The sequence below is a fragment of the Schistocerca gregaria genome, chromosome X, assembly GCF_023897955.1.
Source record: "Schistocerca gregaria isolate iqSchGreg1 chromosome X, iqSchGreg1.2, whole genome shotgun sequence".
Taxonomy (NCBI): Eukaryota; Metazoa; Arthropoda; class Insecta; order Orthoptera; family Acrididae; genus Schistocerca; species Schistocerca gregaria.
This window is the reverse complement of record NC_064931.1, coordinates 813,750,196-813,773,659: the sequence shown is the minus strand read 5'-3', so window position 1 is coordinate 813,773,659 and position 23,464 is coordinate 813,750,196. Positions and strand designations below refer to the sequence as shown.

Here is a 23,464-nt window from a genome sequence, read left to right as displayed (position 1 = left end):
TGGAGAAATCACAGCCAACTTTGTGCCCCTGTTCGGGCTTGTATTCGTCGAACCCTTTCCCGCTTTTCAAGTAGTGGCCTTTCATCAACGTGTAGCCATAAATCAAAGTAATTGTTAACCACTTTTGTGGTTCGTATAAAAATATCAGTAATGAAACCACGAACTAAAATGGTTCGATGAAGAGAGCATGGCAAGCAACAACAACACATTGGGCAGAATCAAGAAGTAGGCGTGAAAGATGAAGTTTTCCAGCATCAGCTTGGTTTCCTATGCCGATAATTTTACCAATATTTATGAAAATTCAGCTTTTCTGTGTCCGCAAAACAACAAACACTTTTTCTAGTTGTAGCAGCTATAAGATACGACCACAGATCTGAAACGTGCCCTAGCATGTTTACAGTATCAGCGTACTGGGCGAATGAACAATGTATCACTAATATTTTACACTATGAAATAACTTCTTTGTAAGAACGTGTAAACAAAACAGTATTGTACATCAGGGATAAACCAAACGCGGCTGTGCTATTGTTAACAGAGCTACACTGTATTTGTAAGAATGGACGCTCTAATTCAAATCCACCCACCGTGGTTTTGGTTTTCTGCGGTTTCCCTACATTATTTTAGGAAAATTCATTGGTGGTTCTGCTGTTAAGTTCATGGCCGACTACCAGCTCTTTTCTTGTCAAACTGGACTTGTAAATATGTAAGTGCCTTATATATTAGTTATGTTTTTTTGTTCTTTACTGTAATATTGTGACATGTACTGTCGCTTGGCAAAAGCGGTCCCCCGATGCATAAGAATGCTGTTACTACTACTACGATCTACATTTGTGACTCGGTATACAATTTTAGTTGTGTATTTCTATGTGGCTTCCTCGGCAGTTTTGCATAACTGTTTATTTCGTTTAATAATTTTATGCCTTCTTGAGTTGAAATATATTATTTTTCTATTTGCGTCTATCGCTTCGGAGTTAGAATTCCACTTTTTAGGGCGACACTCATTTTCGAGCGGTTCACAAGCTTTAGTTTTACCGTCGCTTACATACAAAAGATTTCCGGTCTATATCAATGATAAGCACCCACATGTTTGAGAATCTGTCATATTCTTCGCATATACTGAGACTGAGTGTAAAGTGTTAACTTTGTGCAGCGTAGATGCAAATGTGGAGCTTGTCACTGGTGCAGAATGTGGAAAACTAAAGCAATTGTAAAGCTCTAAGGCATGAATGTAGTCCTTGAAAATGGAAATGTGTCAGACCCTTATAGAAAAATTAAACATTCTAACTGAAGACGTGATGGCATTAGTAGGTCAGTTGAAGCTTAAAACGTCGCAAATTGGCCTTGTCTGTCAATAATTTTATTTTTCAGTAGAGGATCGGAAACGGTTTCCATAGCTGAAAGAGCAGAGTGAACTTCGAACACTTAATGCGTAGTTTTTCTACGGAAAAGGTCACATAGAGATAGTGAACGACGCAGAAAGAGCTGGCGAACCACTTTACACAGACTGCTGCTAAACTGAAGGAATCCAAGTGCCATGATTCAGAATCCGTAAGTATGAGCTATGGACAAATACAGAGCTATCATCGATGGAACAGATGAGGAAATTACCGGTGTATGCATAAACAAGGTGCACCAGAAATCTAAGTAAAGACCGCAGATGACCAGAAAATCACAGATTTACATCCATTGTAACAAGTACAACGATACAACAAAAATATGTGCTTTTATTCGTTAATCCAAACACCATCACCAATAAAAACAGTTAAAATAGATGACTGTGCAATTGTTGATGGAATTTCGAGCTGGCATACTTGAAGCCTATGTATCTGGACTTAATGTAGAAAAACTAGAAAAACGATTCATAAAATGTGTGGCTTTGCTCCGAAAATCTTAGAAAATATTTTAAGTGATGTTAATGGGAAAATGACAGCGTTGACTGGTGTATCAGTCTCAACATTCCATCATACTCAAGGAATAGGTCCGGACAGTAACGTGAAGGTGAGCCACATTTGGAAGACGTGTCCTTATTTTCAAGGATACAAACGCAACATTACGTATGTAGCACAAAAAATCGACGACAGTGGAATAGGACAGAAATGGTGTGTGTGCTAAATAAGCCTTAAATTGTAAACGAAAGACAAGAAATAAATACGAGTGATTTGAAGCAGTTCCAACACTCTATACGATGTGTTTCAATACACACCGTGTCGGTAGTTGTCGTGGCATTATGTCTACTTTGAATTTCCGTCTTACAAGAAAGAAATCGTTAATCAGAATAGGAAACAGGGAAGAGTACCAGACACTTCAGCAAATCATAACGGCTTTGCCAATGAACATTTTCAAACTATTAGAGGAAAGGAGTAATAAAACTTATGCTAGATTTGACACATCAGAAATGCATTGTATTACGGCGGATAAAAAACCAATTCACTGTCGAACAGACTCGAACTCAAATGCAGTTGGTGTTTTTGGAGGGTCGGCTGTGCGACGTACGAAATCGCGGAGATCATAGTTCCAAACGATTATTCGACAGCTGGAATGTGAGAGGAGCATTACGACGATATCCACCGTAGGTCTTGAATTACTGTAACGAGGATCAGCAGCAGAGGCGAACCAGTCATTAACGCGTTTCGGCTCAGGACTGGTTTCTTCGGCCTCTTGAGGATCAAAGGCGATGCTAACAGTTAGAAATCTACCACAGTACGGCAATGCCGTTTAATAGCTTCGATCGCTGCACTGGAAGACGCAGTCGATTAGACATGTAATGGTCAGTTCATACTCTCTGCTGAGTAGCCAGCAATACTATGATACAGGAAAGAACCTGCAGAGATGCCCAACCATCTTATGCTGCGTGAGAATGAAGAGGGTATTTAAAATATGACACTATTAATTATTGCTGGTATTTGAAAGTTATGAACTATAGTACACCTGTAAGGTAGCGACCAAATAAGTCCCCACAGTCAAACTGTGTCTTAAATTATATTGAATGTAGCATATTATGACACACAGCTAGTTAGTCATCTGACTTTTGGAGAACATAGAAAATTAAGCTCAGAATGCTGTAATTGCACCAAAACTGGCGTTCGACAGCCAGATTTACTGTTTCAATAACTGGTTGTTCAACTGGAAAAATATTTTCTTCCTCAGAATTTTATTCGACAGACGTCGAACAAAGAGGCTGAACCAAAAAACTAAATCTCATCTCGTGACACAATAGCACGAATACTATGACGGATCAGAATGTGTCATACAAGGTTGACGAAAGTTCTGCCACGGATTTTCTACGAGCTACCCGTGAAACAAAGAGCGCAAGAGTGAGAATTCGAAAGGGACACTCCGTCACCACCGAGGTTATTGGTCCCAGCGGATTTGTTACATGTAAAATTAAATTTCAGTAGGACAACAAATGAACTGTTTCAGTTGTTTCGAATAATTAAAAAAACCTGCGTACAAATTTGAGTGTGAAAATATTTGAAGCGTATCTACGAGATAAGTGTATTAAGAAAGGAACCACAATATGGAACAAACCATATATCATCATAAAAATAAAATTTGAATACAGGTCGACGCCTCAGTTTGTTGTTCTATAGGGAAAGCAAAGTACACAATATGATATACACGGCATCCCTTGTAAGGGTCATCAGGCGCATTTTCTCTAGTGGTTCGGCAGATATTTGCAATTACGTTTTTGCAATGTGTAGCTGAAGTCAGCCCAAGTAAATACTGTCTCATCATGTCTTTCATACAACGCCCACTTTCGACAGAAGGTGTCGGTTTGTTGCCAGAAACAAACAAAATGATCTGAAACCGAAATTTTACGTGCCCATTCGATATTACGGTCTCAGGTCAGTCTAGTATGATATTCGTTTCATCGATGTGTATTAACAGCGACAATAAAACACTAAGAATAGCGAGCATTTCAGCAGTGACAGCACAAAGCCATTCCTGGAGTATCAGTTATTCTAAAATACGTATTGGTAAAACGAATATCGCACCAGACTAATTAGGATCTGTCTGTCGAATGGGCATGTGAAATTCCACTTTAAATATAATTTCGTTTGAAACGGTGAACAAACCGGCGCTTTCCGTCGGCACAGGTCGTCGTATGAAAAATGCGATGAGCGTCGTCGTATGAAAAATGTGATGAGCCGTACTTATCTGGGCTGATTCCAGCTACACATTGCAAAAACAAAATTGCAAATATCTGCCGAAACAGCAGAGAGAATGCGTCTGACGAATCTTACGAGGGACACCCGGGTTAGTTCATGACTACCAATGGATGATAAGCGATTGTGTCATAGAATGCAACTAACGGAATGAAGAGGTTTAGAAGCAAATCTCAGGAAAAGAACTGTTCATAGAAATTTATTTTCTACGTAAGAACAGTTGCAGATTGAAATTATTTAAATGATCTTGTAGTGTAGGTCTGTAGTCCTACAAATAAGAGAAAAGACGAGAAGAACAGTTCCTCGGAGGACTTTCGGGTTGAAGAAATTTTGGTTTGTGGCCATTAAAAATATTTCTACTCAAACGTGTGAGCAGGAATGCAACAGAGCACCGTGATACCGTATAAAATGCAAGTCGCTTGCAGTTTGCAACTTGTGAATTCAGAGAAAACCAATAGAAACGTACATCAAGTTACATGAATAACGATAATAAACAACGGGACGAAATCAGGCCTTTACATGTGAATAACAACAACAATTTCTCTACTTGCGTGTCGGCAGGTACTCTCCAAAATAGACGCGTTGCTGCCAAAGACGCCTAGAAGTAGGATTAACGTCAACGCTTCGAACGCCGTACTGCTCATAGGCTCACACTAGCCTATCACTAATCTGTCAGCGTTGAAACATGTTTCCGAATATTCCTCAGTTCAGCACGGGTAGATACGACGACTGACGTGTTTAATTATTAAATAACGAGTGGAACAGCACTGCAATAAATTGCAACTGGGCATACTACGAAAAAACAGACGAAAGTATACAACGTATAGTTACAGATTTAGAAAGACATCCAAAAAATAGGAGTGTTTGGAAAATAAGAAAAAATGCAGTAACGATATTAGTAATCTTCCAAGGCTTTTGATCAAGACTCCGAAGATAAAAAGAAAGTTTACGTGAGATTGTAAAATGTAAACGTGAGATGGTCGAAAAAAATATCTGTTTATTTCAACGGATAGACGTTTATCATCTAATGAAATCCCTCTTATCTCTTTGCAAAACTACTCTAAAACAACATTGCGCCTATTTTTACAAAGTGATAAAGTGCACGATTTTGCACATCAGAATGTAGCATATATCTTGTATTTATTCCACGCGCAACACGCTGTATCATCTTATGTCGCCCTCGAATGCTGATGCGCAAAATAATTAATGTTTATACCAAAACCAGTAATTTAAAAGGAGGTCTTTTGTCTGATGACGATGGAAAAACCATTGAAATATGAGTAATATATTGTGGATAACATAAAATACTCGCGATTGGCGCAGATTGTCATTCAGATCAGCAGTTACAGTCCTCAAGATCCAGCAAATAATGGATTAAATAAGTTATTCATCTGTTTGTAAAATAATTGATCACATTCGCAGTTCGATAATGGAGACACGGTGAACTGACCTGTCGATGGATCCAAACCCACTTGTATACTCCGAAAGTCTTTCTTAAGTGCGTGGCAAGCAGTACATTTCATTGTACTGAGAGTTTGAGCTCTTGGTGTTCAGTTCTAGTCTCTGACGACCTCGCTATGGACGGTACGCCTTCCTTTCTGTTCAATTCGCTGCTATTATGCTCGTGATATCTGTACAACATTCCTAGATTCCTGATCACAATTCCATTCCCGAAATATTAAATACAAGATAAACTGCACATTCATGGTATCCGAACAACGAAACTATCTTGACAGTTCCTTTACTGGTGAAAAAATGTAAACGATACTTCAATTTCGTATAACCACGCTCCGTTACTCCAAGAGATCTGTGTGATTGTACGAAAAAATCACAGTTTAGAGAATCTGACACCATTTTTCGATTAAGTTGCAGGCTTGAAACAAGTTGCGAGTTGGGACTAAGTATTGTTGTACTTTCCAATGAAAAATAGCACCAGCTTGCTGACAACCGTCATCGAGATTTTTGTAGAGCTATTTTATCTCTGGCACATAATCTTACTTTCTAATCCGTAAAAGACGCGTAAACAAACGTCCGAGATTTCACCATATTTTCATACATGATATGTATTCATGTAAAAATCGGAACACTTCCTACACTGAAATTTCATTTCAGGCTCAACTGTAAAACATTACGTTCAGCTCAATGCCGTTGTTATGTCGCCCATTGTAGTATTCGTATGTAGCGATGGGCAGAAACCGTCGACATCATTAAAGGGTGACGCAAAACTCTTGCTCGTTACTAAGATGCCGTTTTTACTTACGAGACAATCGATCGTTTTTAATTGCGTCCGAGAAAGAGGATGATCGCAGGCTAGAGAAGCAGTCGTCGATATCTTGCCTTACGGTTTTCGATAACAGCTGCGTGAGGATGAGAAGGTCGGACGTATCTCTGCGAAAATACCTGAATTTCACGTTATCGGTCAATTTATTTGCCAGGTAGTCAATACAATCGGTTTACGTAGCTACTCACCTACCGCAAATTTCTTTATGTACCTGAAGACTTTTGTGAAAACTATTCTGTATTCTCACCTAAATGCTTTCATATTATTTGGGTGCATTTCTAGGCTTGAAAATCTCTCTCCAGAGTGGATGGATCTAGTAGCGTGTATTTCATAACTTTGGTAATATGCCTCATGAATTTTTTAAATGTGTCCTATTTTTAGTGTGTTCTTAGGAAGCTTCGAAGACCGAGGGTATTTCTGAGGTTCCTGCTTATTATAGCGCAGTCTCAGAACAGTGAATTCCCTTTGGATACAGGAACAACGCTACCTAGCCCATACTTCCACAGATCTATAGCTTCCATTGAATAATAATGCGTGTATTGTTAACTGTAATAGATAGTGTTAGAGAACTTCTGTTATTCGCTGAAAAAAATGCTTTCTACGTGTCGCCTTTTATTATTCACTCCCTACACATATGATTAACAAATCTCGAAATACTAAATGTTCTTACACTACATGTTCTTACACTTGACAAATTATAAGAAAAGAGTCATGAGATGTAGGCATTTCACTAAAAATAATCGAAACACACAGCGAATGTAATAAAAATTTTGTAAACTTCAAACATATTTTCAGAATGTCTGCAAAAATAAAACAATCCCTCAAAGTTGGAACAGTGCTGGTATAATCGTTTCGCACAAGAAAAGTGACAGACAAGATATAAAAATGGTGGATACATCAGCCTCCTATCCGTAATCTAAATGGTATTAACAAAAATAATTACTAACTGCATAAAAACATTAGAACAGAGGATACAGTACAATAAACCGTTTGCAAGTCAAGTATGAAGTTGCAGAACGGGACCACTAGGGTGAATCTCCACTTTGCCCAGTATTCAAAGACTTTGATTCAATGTTCACAAAATCTGTACTATCAGTGTAGGAGACACTGAGCTGAGTATATATGTTGCTTTGACACAGCTTCATTAAGACAGTGGGATATTCATATTTGGGGTTTGCCTAAGAGGGTATATACCTTCGAAACTATTCCCAGAAGCCCAGCAGGATGTTTCCAGATTCCTAAACTGGAAAAATGAAGTATAAATGCAGGTTACTGGAGAGTAACTGAAGCACCTCTTTACATCTAATGCAGATAACCTTCAACGTCTCATACAAGAACTTGATAATGAAAATGAAGTGGATGTGGACGGGACATATAGATGGTGGATCCACCAAAGAAATTATGTGCTGGATTCCAAGAGATAAGAGAAGTCTGGGGGAAAATTACATTGATGACGTTAAAAAACACGCATGTGTATAACTGCAGACTGTAAAGCGTGAGGCAGTCAGGGATAGATGTCAAATGGCTGATGGTGACCACGTATTTCGCTTCTCGCTCATTTCTAGTAGCAGCTTATCAAGGAAAATTTGGGAATCTTAAGAAAGCACAGAATTTGAAATTTACAAATATTTTGCAAGCTGTGGGCCAGAAATGCGGGTGTAACGATGGAACACGAAGAGCCACAAACTAGCGTCCGGAGCGTGTTTCGCTTTCCTAGAACTTATTAGCGACAATTTTGAATAGTGGACGCAAAGTTAATTAATATAAGGAAGTAAAAGATTACATCAGGCCGATAAGATGGCATTTCAAGTAAAACATCACCGTGCTTTTCGGTCTGGAAGTCTACGAATGAATTCCGCTTCTGAATTACTCTATTTCTAGTTACATACTGCAGAAAGAACTCTTCAAGGCTCACGCGCCTAACTGCGACTTAGCGCGCTTTTAAAGGCAGCAGCGACTGTTCGATCAATCTCTTTAGTACCAACAGACGGGCCCACCCAAATTCGAGTGTATGAAGATTCAAATAAACGGCTCTGAGTAGGAAGTCATCATTCATGAAACCACAGTAACAAGAGTTTACGTAATCTAGAACAATTGCACAGCCCTTGGATGTATCGTTTTCCAGAGAGAGGACAGCAATATAAACGATCGCTTTTCGGAGATAGTTCGGTGACTTTTGACCGTATGGCAAAAAAGTAGATCGCCATGCTCATGCAAAAGGTACAAGTAAAATTTTTATGAAGTCGACTGTATACTGCTGCAGCACAAACTAACGGAGTTCACCTTGAGGAAATGTTAGCATTTTCATCTAACGCAATACGACAAAAACTACTTTCTACGGCACTACACATCCCTAATATCTAATCAATAAGACAGAAATTCAGTTATCAGTTTTACGTCAAATAACGCTGAACGTAGACTCAAATAAAATAAGTTCAGACACAGACCTGTGAGCCGCAAGCAGACAGTCACGGAGAGTAGACTGAATCACACCGCAATTTATTAGCAATCAACAAAATAACATTCTTAACAGGTACTCCGTCGAAACTGTGCTAATAATAATGAAGAGAAAATTAGTGTATCTGTAGTAGAAAAGGCATTAATAAAGACATCTAAGTTTAACATGAGAATAAACAGTTATGACTTCAATGGGAGAAGACCGAATATTTGTGTAAACAATAAGGGAAATTACCGTTGGGCTGAGACAGCAGTCTGTCAATATGAAAATAGAAGCATGTACATTAATTAAAACGAGAAATCATTAGTGCCCTAACTGTGCCGTGAGTATAAATAAATGAGCAATAAAAACGTCTAATCAAAGACCATATGTGATTAGTGGAAGAAAGTAGCCAACGCAAGTATGTTGCATAAATTAAAACTGGAGAATTTTTACGACGTCCAGAAAACATATTAAATCACAAAAGTAGACTGACTACTAAAAAAACTTCAGTGAATAAATCATAAAAGACCTTATAACAAGAATAGTATCCTTAAATGATAGCTAACAGTTATTTGGATTGAAGTCTGGCAAAATCGACGCCATTCAAGGAAACAACTGTTTTACATACACATAGGAAGGGAATGAAAGCATTGGTGAAAGAGTGAAAATTGGCGTGATACATGGGAGACATATATTACAACAGAAGGAAGGAAGAGATGTGGTCTACAAACTAAATAAACTGCAGAGAGGAACGTAAACAGCTACTAAAACCATGGGAAATATTTCAGCATTTTCAGATTTGAACATAAAATGCGAAAAAAGTGGAAACTGTCTTTTAGATTTCGAAAGAATAGCATTTCATGCTAAATACACAGAAGGGACCAAAAGATTTAAAATTACAGTCAATAGCTGCCTTACAATAACGGTGAATTCTTATTTGCATACGGTGTAGAAAAGATTGCAAGTATCGCCAACAAAGAGATGACTGTAAAACCGTTAGCCTTATCAGTGAAGGGAATATTTATTTAAAAACGTGTTTTCCATTTCATCAGTATCAACTCATATACATTCGAAGATTTCTGGAAAGCATGGGCACATGTGTTCGGACTTTACAATGTTGTGGGATTATTGTATCGAGAAGAACGAATGGTTGCGTTATGTAAAAGTCGAATTTGTGTGATACATGGCTAAGGAAAATAATGATAACTGCTGCAAGAAAAGTATGAACGTAAAACGAAGAAAAGGAGAGACATACTAGAGGACAAAAGTTAAAATGTGGTAGGAAATGGGCACATTACCCATTTGAAGAGTATTAACCCTTACTCACGAAAATCGAGCCTATGTGAGGACGGAAAATATTCTGCCGGTTCCTGAGAGATATATTCTGGCAATATCAGAAATTATATTTAATTTGTGGAATGAGGTGTCACAGAGAAGAGAAACAGCGCAAACTTGTTGGAAAATCGTGCCAAGATATCGCGCTTTGTTTTCGCAAAACTGCACTGTTCAAACGGCTCCAGCCTGTTGTAGTTCAAAACCAAGACAGGGAAAAGTGATGAAACTTTAGATTTTATTGAGAGAGTAAATTTCGGTGTCATCTGACGTATTATGGTTTCGTTGTTTCCATGTGTTTGTACACATACATCTGCAACAGGCTACAACAGCTGCAAATCTGCCAGTGAAGCTCTCGCTTAATACGTTTATCCTCAGGTGGAGGAGTTCTATGGTTCATTTAATACCAAAAACTTGTTCATCGTCAGTTTGGTGAGTGACTTTCATAGAAATGAAAACGCCCATTACCATGTAGATAGCACGTACTTAAGACGGCAGCTTGGCAATTACTTTGGTTGGCACTCTCGTTAGCATCAATGTACACTTTTTCCGACACCGTGTGGGAAAGGTAAAGGTAAAATAGCTACGAATACTGACCAACTTGCGATGAAATAGTGTCACAGCTTCCTGAACGTGAACTACTAATCAGACTGTGTTTTCGAGAAGATATCTCCAGAAGAGAGTATCTCCGCCGTCGCAATAACGTCAATAAACTGACCGACCAAGTACAGTTTTATTTCTCCTCGAATGCACAAATTTTTGGCGACAGCTATCCAAAGATAACGTCAGGCAGTTTAGATATCACGAGAGGTTGAAAATGTTTTCGAATTTTCAGTGCTGTGAAACTCCTCTACTGAAAATTCTCTTTGAGGATATCGTCGTTTCTACGCCAAGGACAAAAAGACTGAATGTTTCCAAAGCGTATCGTCAGTGTGCACCTGAAAATGTGTGTATGGAAGCAGATTTTCAGTACTTTCTAGAAATCTTTTTGTGGTATAATGTTAAGACATAAACCTAGGAAAGTCTATCTCGTAAGAGTTTTTCTTCTCCAGGCCTTGAGATGCAACCGACTGCGCAACTGTCAACAATATAGCTGTACCTTTATTTAAAATCCTAGAAGAATTTAGAGTTGCTTGAAACATAATTAATACAATTGTGTGAGACTGAACTTGGCCTCCGTGAATCGGTTGACAACATAAATACAGCAACATGTCCAAAGCGATAAATATGAAATCGTCGTTCAGTTGGCGAGGGAAGAATCCGTTGACATAATTAATACACTTGGACAAACTCTCGAAAACCACGTTACAAATTGCATGATAGGTGTTAGACAAGCAGATGGGCTGCTCCAGATTCTCTCGGTGTGTGTTCTAAAGAAAGAAATATCTGTGTGGAGCGAGAAAGCTACTGTTAGGGCCAAAAATGTTGGGGACAGACATAATTTGCTTATCCTTTGATATATTTTTTGAAAAATGTCCGACGGAATTTGTCCAAGCACACCTCCTGAAAACAATCTGCGAAATTCGTAAATCTGAGAAAGCTGAATTTCAAATATCTTTCGAGAAAACAGAATTCGCAACCAATACAGTAACTTTGCTTAATTTGTTAGTAATAGAATAAGGGAGAAAATGATACGATTGCTAACTGTAAATACTTTTGTGAAATAACAAATATCACTCAGTTAGACGAAGAAGTTAAAAACCAAGAGCAGTCAAACTCTAAGTGAAATACGAACTGTCTAAAGAAAGCTAGAATAAAAGAGTCTCATCGTCGACGTCAGTGATCAAAGCAGTGGGCCTCCTTGCTACAGATATATACTGTCTAGACGAGTGCAAGGCAGAAGAAAAGAAACAAAAATTGAAACAAAGAAACGGAGAATGACGAGTTTGGATACACAAAAAGTGAAGATCCACACCAAAATTGAAAATGTTTTACATTACCGGCAAAAAGCGGAGAAGATGGACAACAGAACCCACCAAACTGAATTTCCAGTCATAGTTACAAGAGTAAAAAAGGCAACCAATGGATCCAAAGAATACAGAAAGACATGGCATACATGAGCCTAAAAGGGACGCGACAGAGAGCAAAATTAAATTTACAAATTAGGTAAAAAATTTCGATAATTTCCTACAAAATAAAGAAATGGAAACGACGGGTAGACGTAGGAAAACATGAGAAATCAACGTAAAAAGATATAGAGCTTTGTGAATAGCAATGCGGAAAAGTAGAGCAAACGAGAATGAATGCTGTGGGCTGTTTTATGTGGTCTCTGAACGTCTGAATCTCATATAATCAGAAGCGGAGCGAAAATGTTATGGAGACACTAACATTGGGCAAGACACACATACTACTGACGAATTCCCTTGCGGATTCGAGCGCATTCTTTGAGAAGTTACAGTAAATTTCTCGTCTTTTGTTATATGCCGTGAATCATGGGTTCACGTCTATATGCATCGTTATTGGGTATACAGAAGGTAGCTCTCCAAGCAAACAGTGCTGCAACAAAAATGCGAATGAAGGTGGTCAGTACATTACAACTTATGAACAGGAGCGTTAGCAAGTCCATCGTCTGTCTTTACATACTACACGCACAGTTCGTAGGGGACAGGAGCACGTAATCGGTTTTCCTACGTGAATGAAGCTATTTCCCAATAACGAAATGTTTCACATCTTATATATAGTACCCGAAAAAGCATACTTTTTTTCAATAACAGACTTATTTCCATCGCGTGTCGCCTAATAAATATTGTACAGAGTCTGGGAAATACACGCATATGTGTTGATTGCACTAAGAGACACGAAAAGTACACTTTCTTTTATCAATTAAAAAAGTAATCGTCATGAAAGGCTGCACCGTTCTACTGTAGTACTCTATAGTTTTCGTCGGCTGATAAATGAAGAGTGTACGGTTCACGTTCATCTGTTTCATTCTGTCTTTGCAAATAATCGTGAATCCGTTGATTTGCGCTGAAATTTTTATTCGAACTCCAGTGAGAGCTGTCACAGGTTGTAAACAGTTTTCCGCTACAGGTAAGTCACGTGTTCGTAAAACACGACACAATTCTCACGCTTGTGTTTGCCCGGCGCGAAAAGTAAACGAAAGAACGGCAGCAGAGGTAGAGTGCTTTTGATATTGGCAGCGAAGGGTTCGACGTCGCCGCAGACACGCTTCTTTTTCGGCTCAGAAATTATTGACCACTGCTGTCAAAGAGGTTCGCGTCGCTACGGGGCAAGGTATAAACGTGGGAACATGATAAATTACAAAAATGTTTGACCGATAATCAAAGAGAAATTATCGCCAAATAACTGCCATTAACGGTGACCGTGGATTCGAATATATTTGTCATGTTTTACTTCTGCGACTCCAAAGGGAATGAATTAATTTTCTATCACCGTGTCAAGTTCTTTCTGCTGGAGGTCTTCCAGTCGAGCAGAGAATACCGAGAAAACAAAGGCGTGGGCAATTTCTGCAAATTGTAGACAGGCAGTCTGTCCTGGAGGGCTACCTTCGGAAACAAACGCGCCAATATGTCAACCGAAATATTTTTAATAATCAGACAACGCAATTTTGCCCGTTCGGCGATTATTCTACGCAATAAATATGTAGCCGAAATAAAAGGAACCTCGCCAGTGGGGGGAGGGGGCAGGGGTGGCGTAATTTATGTGTGCGAGAGAGAGGGAGCGAGGCAACATGGCGGCGGTCCTGGGTTCGACCCCAGAGGCCGGTGGCGGGGGCCGGCGCCATCATGGCCGGCAGTCATCGAGGCAGCCAATGACGATGATGATGACGATCGGACCAATACGGATGATTCCGCCCCCACCATCTACCCCGCACCCCTCCGCCCCGTCCCTAATACAATGTAGCATACATAAACAAATGATGGATGAGACACTCGGCAAACCCGTTAAATGATTTTTGTATTAGCTACGGTATTATTTTTGCAATGAGTATTATATGTAATGTAAACTGCATAGTGATGTATTTTGCTGTAAATTATTTATAAAAGCGTCATTCCTCTGACTGGCGCATTATCTGCGAGAAGAGCCTTTCTGAAGTTTATTTTGCAATTATTGGCAGGTTGCGTGCGAACTACTTGACATTATAAAACAATTCTTCTGGACGAAAGAGCACGCAAACAAATTACAAATGTGCGCTGCGGTTCAAAGCCTTACACACATGCAAAGAAGCAGAAAAAGAAGGCAAATATGGTATGCGAGAACTACACAGCTATGTAGGGAAAGACTAATTACCGTTGTAAAACAGCTTCGATTAGGAAAGAATTTTACCATTCGCCATGGAATTTTGAACCAGAATAAACAAGCATGGCTGTTATGCAGTCACCTATTTGAATCATCCATATTGTACATGCTAAAATTATTTGTGGTGCTGCCACTGTAAGTATGCTGAAGGAGGATGGACTTTCGGAAAAGACTAAAGATAGCTTAATGGAAAAGATCCAGCCTACTCGTACGAAAAACTAGACTGAGCCACAGTATTATGCACGAGGGCAGAATAAAAGTTTACAGACGTACGAACACACTGTATGAAATCGAACTCTACTGCTACAAAGAGACATAGCTGGAAGACATCTGAGTTTGATGCGTGACTCCCATGCTGACCAACGAAGAGATGAGCATCTAACATGTGAAGAAAAATTTTCAGCGAAAATTTACCGAACTATTCATTTAATGTTTTGAAATGTTTCTCGTGGGAATGAAAGTAGAACAAATTTTCTCTAATGTGTTGGATCAGAGTTGGACACGAAATATGTAGACGATTGTTATCTGGTGGTTTAAAACGAATCGATATGAGCGACGCTAAGTGTGTCCACGCTCGTAAGTTGAGGAAGTATTTACCGATGATCACTTCTTGATTACAAATTTGCAACTACAGTAACCTCTAATACGACACAAACGAAAACTGTGTGTTTTATAACAGTTGCGAACATAGCAAAACAGAATTAATTTGGAACGCATGTGACCTGTCTACAGACTTACAAGCAACTGTAACCATTACAAAGAAAAATTCTGTGCACTGGGGATCACAGACAGAAATATCGTTGCAAGTGTATAACAATAGTCGTATACCTAAAAACGTTTGTCGGGAAATGAACAATGCTGCTACGTAAAACGAAAAGTAGAAGAACGGAGCCTTGCACGTAGTAACGTTTCTCAATATCTGACAGCAGTACTGGGGCCGGAGTGCTTTTGCTTTCGTGATATGAGCTGTTCTACAGAAGACAAACAGGCTGAACGAGATACTTTTACGATACTGAAAGGAAAAACGGTAACATGAAGTCACCTTAGAACTGAGAAAAAGAACGGGTGTCTTTTATAGCTGTTATCGGAGTCCTATTAAGATCAGTGCTCTACTTGAGACACATTTGTGATACTGTGTGAGAGTCTAGTACAGAATTTGGAATCATCTAGTCAAAAACTGAAATTCTGCAAAGCAAGATGAGCAACAATAACAGTTAACACGCATGTATCAATGAAGTAACAGCAGTTTACTCAGTTTTGTTCTCCTTGGTGAACCATTCAGCAGATTATAAATAGTCAAAATACTGTTCCATACTTTATCGAGGAGAAATAAACAGGAAGACAAGATGGTCTCTGGATGGAAGTCCATCTAAGATCTGAATAAGACTAAACCGGTGCAAGCGCATAGTTTTTCTTTTTTTCAATGCAACCGTTGTAATCTATGGATTCAGCTCCCTTTGATATTGAAAAGAGATCCATCCTACAGTAATTTACAACAAGACAGGCGTTCGGGTTTTATTCAAAATGTACTTCTGTACTTTTCTAACGGTATAGAATACTTTCCGCATTGCTGCTGCTTATGCTTAGTGGCAAAGTCGTACCTTCTTTCCACTTAATCCTATGCTAACAATCTTTGCCTCATCCATAGGCTCTTCGTGCTATATAGTTCTAGAAAATGCTTTTCTTACTATTTCTACTTCTGTGTGAGTATACTTGTTGAGAATTCTCAATAAGCGAGATTTAATAACACAGGAAACATGCTAACCTGAGTGGAGAGCGAGTAGCGAAATAAGGCATGGCACGTGAGGGTAGCCCCGTTTGGCTGTTTTCTTAGCCGTGCAAGTCGGTGCAAGGGTGCGCGCTCTATCCATCATTGCGGCCGCTTTCGCACGCTTACAGCACACGCCACTGAGTTTTTTCAACTTGTCTTCCTTGCCACGTACTTCGAAACGAGACGACTTATTTTTAATCGTACCAGCTTTGTATTCTGCCGCCTGAGTAGGAACTCAACTGGGTTATAAAGATAATACCGGGTGCCATACGGATGAGAGTACAATATATTGTAAATTTAAATCAGTACCGAGGAAAATTTTTAAGAAAAGTCCACGTAAGGTAATGGTAATTGGTGTGTGTCTAAACCTGATTAGAGAAAACACAAGTTTGTAAACTGGAACAAACTCTTGCCGTTCAGCAATAACAGGAAATGCATGTGGTCGACACCCCTGAACAAGCGAGCACTTGCAGTATAAAGAAGAACATTTCAAACGCTTGGAGCGTACATTTAATAGTAGTATTCTCTTGGTGGATTGGAACTGGAAGGTTGAAGACTGACAGAAGGCCAAGTCGCTGCCTATTGTAAGCCTCATGTCTGGGGTAACTGCAAACGTAGGACACTTTACCATTACTCGTGCACATTACGCAGCGACGATTACCAGTCGCAAAGGCAGTATCACGGTGTCGTTTAATGACATAATTCCCACACATTATTGCTTTACTGTAACACAGTTCACACGAAGTCAAGTGTATGACAGCATCAATTCAAAGGAGAGTGCTCACTGCGTTGAGGCGGCATTGCAGAAGGGACTGCGCGCAGCTGTGTTACAGAATACCACGTCTTCCTCGCAAGCTTACCGAGTGAGAGTCTTATGCCGTCATTAGTGTGTCCATAGTTGGGTAGATAACTTCTTCAGTCCGGGATTTACACTGAAATTAGAAAGAAACAAAAAGAATAGAATTAGGAGGTGACAGGTGATATTCCTTTTGTTATTGCGCATGCAGTTGTGCAAATGCATGGAGATGCTAAAAACCATGCTCTTAAAATGTTAGACAAAGGACCGATATATAATATATATACTTGAAGACAGCTAGAGCGAGTTAGACATTCCAAGAAAATCATCATATGTCAAATTTGCCGTCTTGGTACTTGATAAGTTGAGAATTTTCTTTATTTTTTTATTTGAATGTGGTTTTGCCATTAAAAAATTTCTTCGCGTACTATATTATTAGTAATTTTTCCCGAAATTTCTATGGAAGACTAAGGGGTAGCTTGACAGGTATGAAGCAATAGTAAACCAGTCCAAATGGTTGAAATGGCTCTGAGCACTGTGGAACTTAACATCTGAGGTTATCAGTCCTCTAGAACTTAGAACTACTTAATCCTAACTAACGTAAGGACATCACACACATCCATGCCTGAAGCAGGATTTGAACCTGCGACCGAAGCGGTCGCGCGGTTCCAGACTGAAGCGCCTAGAACCGCTCGGCCAAAAAGGCCGGCTAGTAAATCAGTCTACGGTTATACAGATCGAAGTACCTAAGTAAAGTTAGGAGAGATACACTTGAAGAAGTTCCATTAACGTGAGGGTTTTACAGACCAATGGCGAAACATGTTTAGTTTACGGCAGTACCGTAAGCTCAGACCGAGAGGTAAAAATTAGCACAATAATATAAATATTGTGGAGAGAGAATGCGTTGTGTGAATATTCAAATAAAAATGATGAGGGACATGCGGCTGTAAGAAAGCTACAGAAGTCACTAGATGATGTACCACACGGTAAGCGCATCATATGCGGATGTAACATATAGAAGGAGTTAGGGTTTTAAAAAGCTATACAGGAGTCAAGCCTCAAGACATGGTTGGAGATGGTTCTCACGCATTTGTTCTTATGTTACACAAAAGAGCGTGCTTCACTGCAGTTTACGACAATTTTTTACACACAAATAGTCGACTGCTCCGTTGAAGCAGTTCTGGGGTATTCTTGAATATATGGTACTGTTCTTCAGCTTAATGTATATTCTGCCAAGTTTGAGACACAGGGCGCTTTTTATTTTTGGACATATAAATATTCCTTCCTGTGGGTGCCACAGGTGGTGTGTAGGAAAACAACAACATATGTGACCTTATGCGGACTATAATTTGGCGTATTTCACTTTCACAGTCTCTGTGAGAGCGATAAGTAGAGAAATATTTGAAGGTTCCCCTCTGAAATACTGATTTTGGAACTTTATTGTAGTTTTAAGAGAGATGTTAGGAGTCTTTCTCGGAATATTTGACAATCCAGATTCCGCAGCATCAGCATTTTTCGGACGCTCTCTCGCTAGAGCATTCGCTGGAGCATTTGCCGGAGGCTTCACGCTACCTCTCTATGTATCATACTTGGACAATGACAATAGCAGCGTGGCGTTAGTACATAGATCTTGCCAGCTCGTAGGACTTTCAGTGGAGTCCACGAAAAAACAGAAAGTAGGAAGGCGAGCGGTAAGTCTGGGTGCCAAGGTCGACGGCTGAGCTGCACCGCATCTCACAACAAAGCCTGCCTCTGAGGCCGTTATCAGCCTAACTTTGGCTGTCTCACGTATGTTTACTCCACGGTGTAACGAAGAGGAAATGCGGCGCATTTCCGACGACGACCCTGTTCTCGATTTACGCGTATTTATGCTGTTCGATTGTCCAGCAATATCGGATATCGACTCCCATTTCTTGTTCACGACATTATATTTTTGCCTAAATCACAGTCGTCCTGCGATTCGCTACGCAGGTCCGCAGTCAGTTTTTCCCTGGAAGCTGGTCACATTTCAGCGCAGCACTCGTAATGGTGTTATTATAGACGAAGGCCGAAATACCGATGGACGAGAAGAAAGAACGATGTGGCGGTATACCGGAGCGCAGGCCTGCTCATCTTCTGTCAGCGCCAACATCCTGGCGCCTATTTTTGAGCCGAGGTATCGGCAGAAAGTGGCGAGCCGCCGTTATAACGAGAGGCGGCGTGGAGGTCTTCCCACAGGCCGTGCAACGAACCCTGTTTTAAAAGGCTCCTTCTTCGAGTGGGCAGTCGGTAGGCGAAGATGGGGGAAGCTAGCACTGAGAACTGGTTTCTTGTGGCGGCTGTATCAGTCGGCCGCTGTACGCTGCACGACTATTAGAAGCGAGCTCAGCACGCCACCGGACTCTCACTTGGCCGAGCGCAAAATTACTCTCATTGTCAAATGGAGTGAAACTGGCCGCGCTAAACATGGCCACCCGTACAAACTCGCATTTGCTGCGGCATTACGCGTGTCGTTTAACGGTTGCCTCTGTTAGCCAATAACGCTCGCCGGCGGGTTAGGGTAGCAGATTTTCTCAGTAAAGGAAACAAGAGTGCTGAGACTTGAACCGAGCTGTAGGGGATCTAGAGTGTTTTTTGGGAGGCCTAGACACGAAAGTCCTTAATTAGTGACCACTGTCGGTGATAAAGGGTCCACTACGTACCAACAACGCCGAGAGTAGTCAGATAAGGGTAAATGTCGAACCGTTCAAACGCTGAGAAACACTGCCGCTCAGGCTCGGGCTTATCTCAAACCCCAGGTAACCGGCTAAAGGAGGCCTTGCTATACATTTACAATTAATGAGCACAGAGTGACTAGGTCTCAGAGGTTTACTATGATACTTAACTTATATTTAGATTAGTTCAAAGCTAAATTACGAATGCTATATTTCTAATTATACGAAATCACAATTACAAAGCAATTTTCAGGTACCCTCTTCGTGAGGCGAGAGTGTCAAATTCAAGAAAGCTAATTTGATACGGAAACAATAAGGTGAATTGAATTTTTTTAAAAAAAAGCTACATTTTCAGCAAAACTTCGCAGTCTGCAGCAGAATATAAATTAACTACCAGAATGTATGTTATATGTTATCTAGAAACGTAACTACTGGATGAATAGAGAAAAATCTGATATCAGATGCACGAACAAACGTAAATAAATAACAATTTTAAAAACTTCTCCTCGGAGAAACGTATAAAGACTGGTTTTTCTTTTGCAGAGCCACTGTTGCGCGCTTCCCAGCAGGCATCGTCACAGACAAGTCTCTCGTGCCGCTGGGAAACCGAATGTTGCACATAATCCGTTCACAGAACAGGCACTGAGTGTGGGTGGAGCGCGCTGCGCGATGCATCTGCGTACCTTGCTCTCTTTCTTGCACGCACATCACCTCGACACTTGCACAGTCAGCCGAGCCTCTTCATGTTCCTTTTCGTCGCACTAAGAAATCAGTAGCGTACCGCTCACTTTCAACTTCACGTCAGAGTTCAGAGTGTGTCGCTGCATTCACTTCACGTCTTTTTCCACAAACAAGTCACTTCCATTTCGGTTTTCCAAACCGGCACTGCAACAGAAGAGATATATCAGCTGCAACGCGAATCGACACTACGCAACAGTCGGTGAGTTTTTTTCTTAAAAAAAAAAGAATATCGAAGAAGAGGGACGGTCAACTGCTGTCGGAGCGGGTAGGGAGCGGACCAGATATTAAATAAGTAAACGGCCGCGATCACGAGACGTCACAAGACCGGTGCCGCACGCAACTCGCAAAGTCGGAGCCGTCGGAAAACAACAATAAAAAACAAGTATTTAAACGGAAAAAATCTTAAATGCAGCGAACAGTATTTGTGAGAATGAGTCAGACGGGAGAAAACAAGTAACGTGCAGAGAAAACGTTGCAAATTACACAGGTCGTGTTATGCAGTTTGGAGCCGGTGTCGGTGGTGGCTGCGCTGGCGGCAAACTGCATAGCACTACTGCATCTATGCAACTCGTCCGCGCCGCCACCAGGCCTCTTTCAACTCTGCCCCCATGTGATCGGAATATGAGTGAGTGCATGCGCTCGCACACACGTACACATACACACACATACACACTCGCAGGCGGGCGCTCGCTCTCTCGCTCTCTCTCTCACTTGCATCCTGCACACACGCGGGCGACGGAGAGGGGGTAGTCGTGGGCACCGCGCGAGGGGGAGGGGGGTGCCTGACCAGCGCCGGCCGCGGGAGGGGGTGCCGGGAGGGGAGGGGCGCCGGCGCAAAGTGGGAAACAACGGCACGTGCACGCACACGACGCACGCAGCACGCACCACAGCTGCGTCCGCGCCAGCGCGCTGCATCTTGCACCGGGCCCGCCCGCCGCTCACCTCCTCACCTCCCAAACGGTGCTAAACGGCACCGACGGTCGCGATCGCGTCCGAAATTATGCGGCGAACCGCCTTCCGGCTGAAATTTGGCGCGTGGCGGAGTGGGGAGGGGGCGGAGGGGGAGAGGGGGCAGGGCGGAGCGCGGCACCCCCTGCCATTTTTCGCTCCTTTTTTTTATTTATCTGCTTCGCTTCCGTTTCGGACGGGCCGCGCGACAGACATGGCGAATGGGCGAACAATAGTGCACGGGACACTTTGCGATGGGACCGTCTACTCGTTTGCGATAGTTCTCTTTTTGCTCCAAAATTGTTGGTAAACAGTTACACTATGTACCTGATATTATAGTACTAAAAGAAGGTTGACTTCTCCTTTGCACACGAAATACATAAGAGAATATCAGGACACCTGCCCTGACACGGCTGTAGCTTCGATTTACGCTCATCATCAGGTCGTTATTTACGAAACGTACTACGCTCTGTAAGAAGAAAAATATGTTTTCCTTCATATAGAAGTCGTGTTCTTCATGGACAGCGGTGATTTACATAAATAACAGTCTAACAGGGTCACTAGGCAAACAGTGTCACTTGAGACATAAATCTGCTGCAGCTGTCTCGATCCTCCAGTCAGCCACAGGAAATGATATCAATGGAGTATGGCTGATCTGATTTGGAGCTACCTTCTGTCAAACCCTAAATCCATTTGATTGTCGAATTCATCCATATTTAAGATACGCAACCATTCAGACTTGGCACTTAATAAACTATTGAAGTCGCATTGGAGGGAGACAATTTTTGTTATTCTGGCACGTTTCGATACATCATCCACATTCGTGAGGAGTGTTATGATGCTTGTAAAAAAAAAAATAAAAAAATGGCGTAACATTGAAAAAAATTTTCCAAGGTTATGTTTCCCAAACTATAAACTTCTGTGTTATCGCTTACACGTAACGGTGTCTGTACGCCAAAACAAATTTTTATTCGTGACATACATTATGCTATTTGTAAAAATAGATATAACATTGGAAAACATTTTACCATTATATTTCACAAACTGTAAACTGCATCGTGTCGATATGTCATGTTTTCGGTCTTTGATATCATAGCCACCTGCGCCTCCATGAGTTTACTGCGTTCACGAGGTTGCTACCAACGACAGTTAGGACTCAAAGTCTCATGGTTAACAGCTTCTGAATCGCACTTAACGTGGACATCACACATGATAGCCTACATTTTACTTGTACTGTTTCTAGCACGAGCATTTTTGACCAGTTTGTAACTACTTACTTTTCGTTCTTGCTGCTACTTGGATTTTTCTTTATCATATGTCCTATCATGTATCTGTTGATAGCTTTTGTATTGTCTTTTATTGCCACGGTTTTCAGAAGACGATGCATCGAAACGCGCCACAATAAATAAATCTGTCTTCAACCATGACGTCTCCAAGGATTTATTACATGCCAAAACGTGAATACACAGGTTTACCTGCCTCATACGATCGCAGAAGATGGCGTAGATTTTGGAGACTCGTCAACCATACCATATCTCCTTTTAAACAACTAAACTGAACGCCCCGATACAAGACTATGAGCGAATCATTGTCCCATATTTTTCTATCTGTCAGTGCCTCGTCTGTAAAGATTGAGATTGTAAAGCCTAAACTTCCCCTTTTTTTCGCGCTCAAACTCCTTGACCCGAACACTTAGAACACTTCCCCCCCCCTCCCCCTCTGGGTAACAGCATCCGTTACACAGGCGGTGAACGAAGTTGCACTCATCCTCGTGAAAGAAACTAAATCGTCCAAATATCCCCACAATCCCCTCAAACACAAATCTTACATGTGGTGTTCGGAAACAAGGCTGCCTACAATTTGCATAATCCGGTATTATAAGTATGCATCTTCAAGATACAGCCGTAGTTTCTGAGACTTTTCAAAAATAATGAAAGTATGTGTAATTTTTTTCTGATTGTTCCGTTTGTTTTTTATGTTACATCTGCAGCGACGTTAATGTGTAACATACTGGTCGCAATCAACGGTTCAAGCGG

The 23,464-nt window shown here is 40.9% G+C and overlaps 1 protein-coding gene across 1 annotated transcript in view; it reads right to left on the bottom strand.

Annotated features, from left to right (window-relative positions):
- LOC126298617 (zinc finger and BTB domain-containing protein 24-like) overlaps positions 1–23,464 on the bottom strand; it is a 972,133-nt gene that overhangs the window by 383,379 nt on the left and 565,290 nt on the right. Inside the window, exons 4-5 of the mRNA XM_049990024.1 lie at positions 20,423–20,624; positions 17,111–17,182 (exon numbers count right to left, since the gene is read on the bottom strand). The gene's annotated coding sequence lies outside the window, so the exon portion shown is untranslated. The remainder of the gene's footprint in view (positions 1–17,110; positions 17,183–20,422; positions 20,625–23,464) is intronic.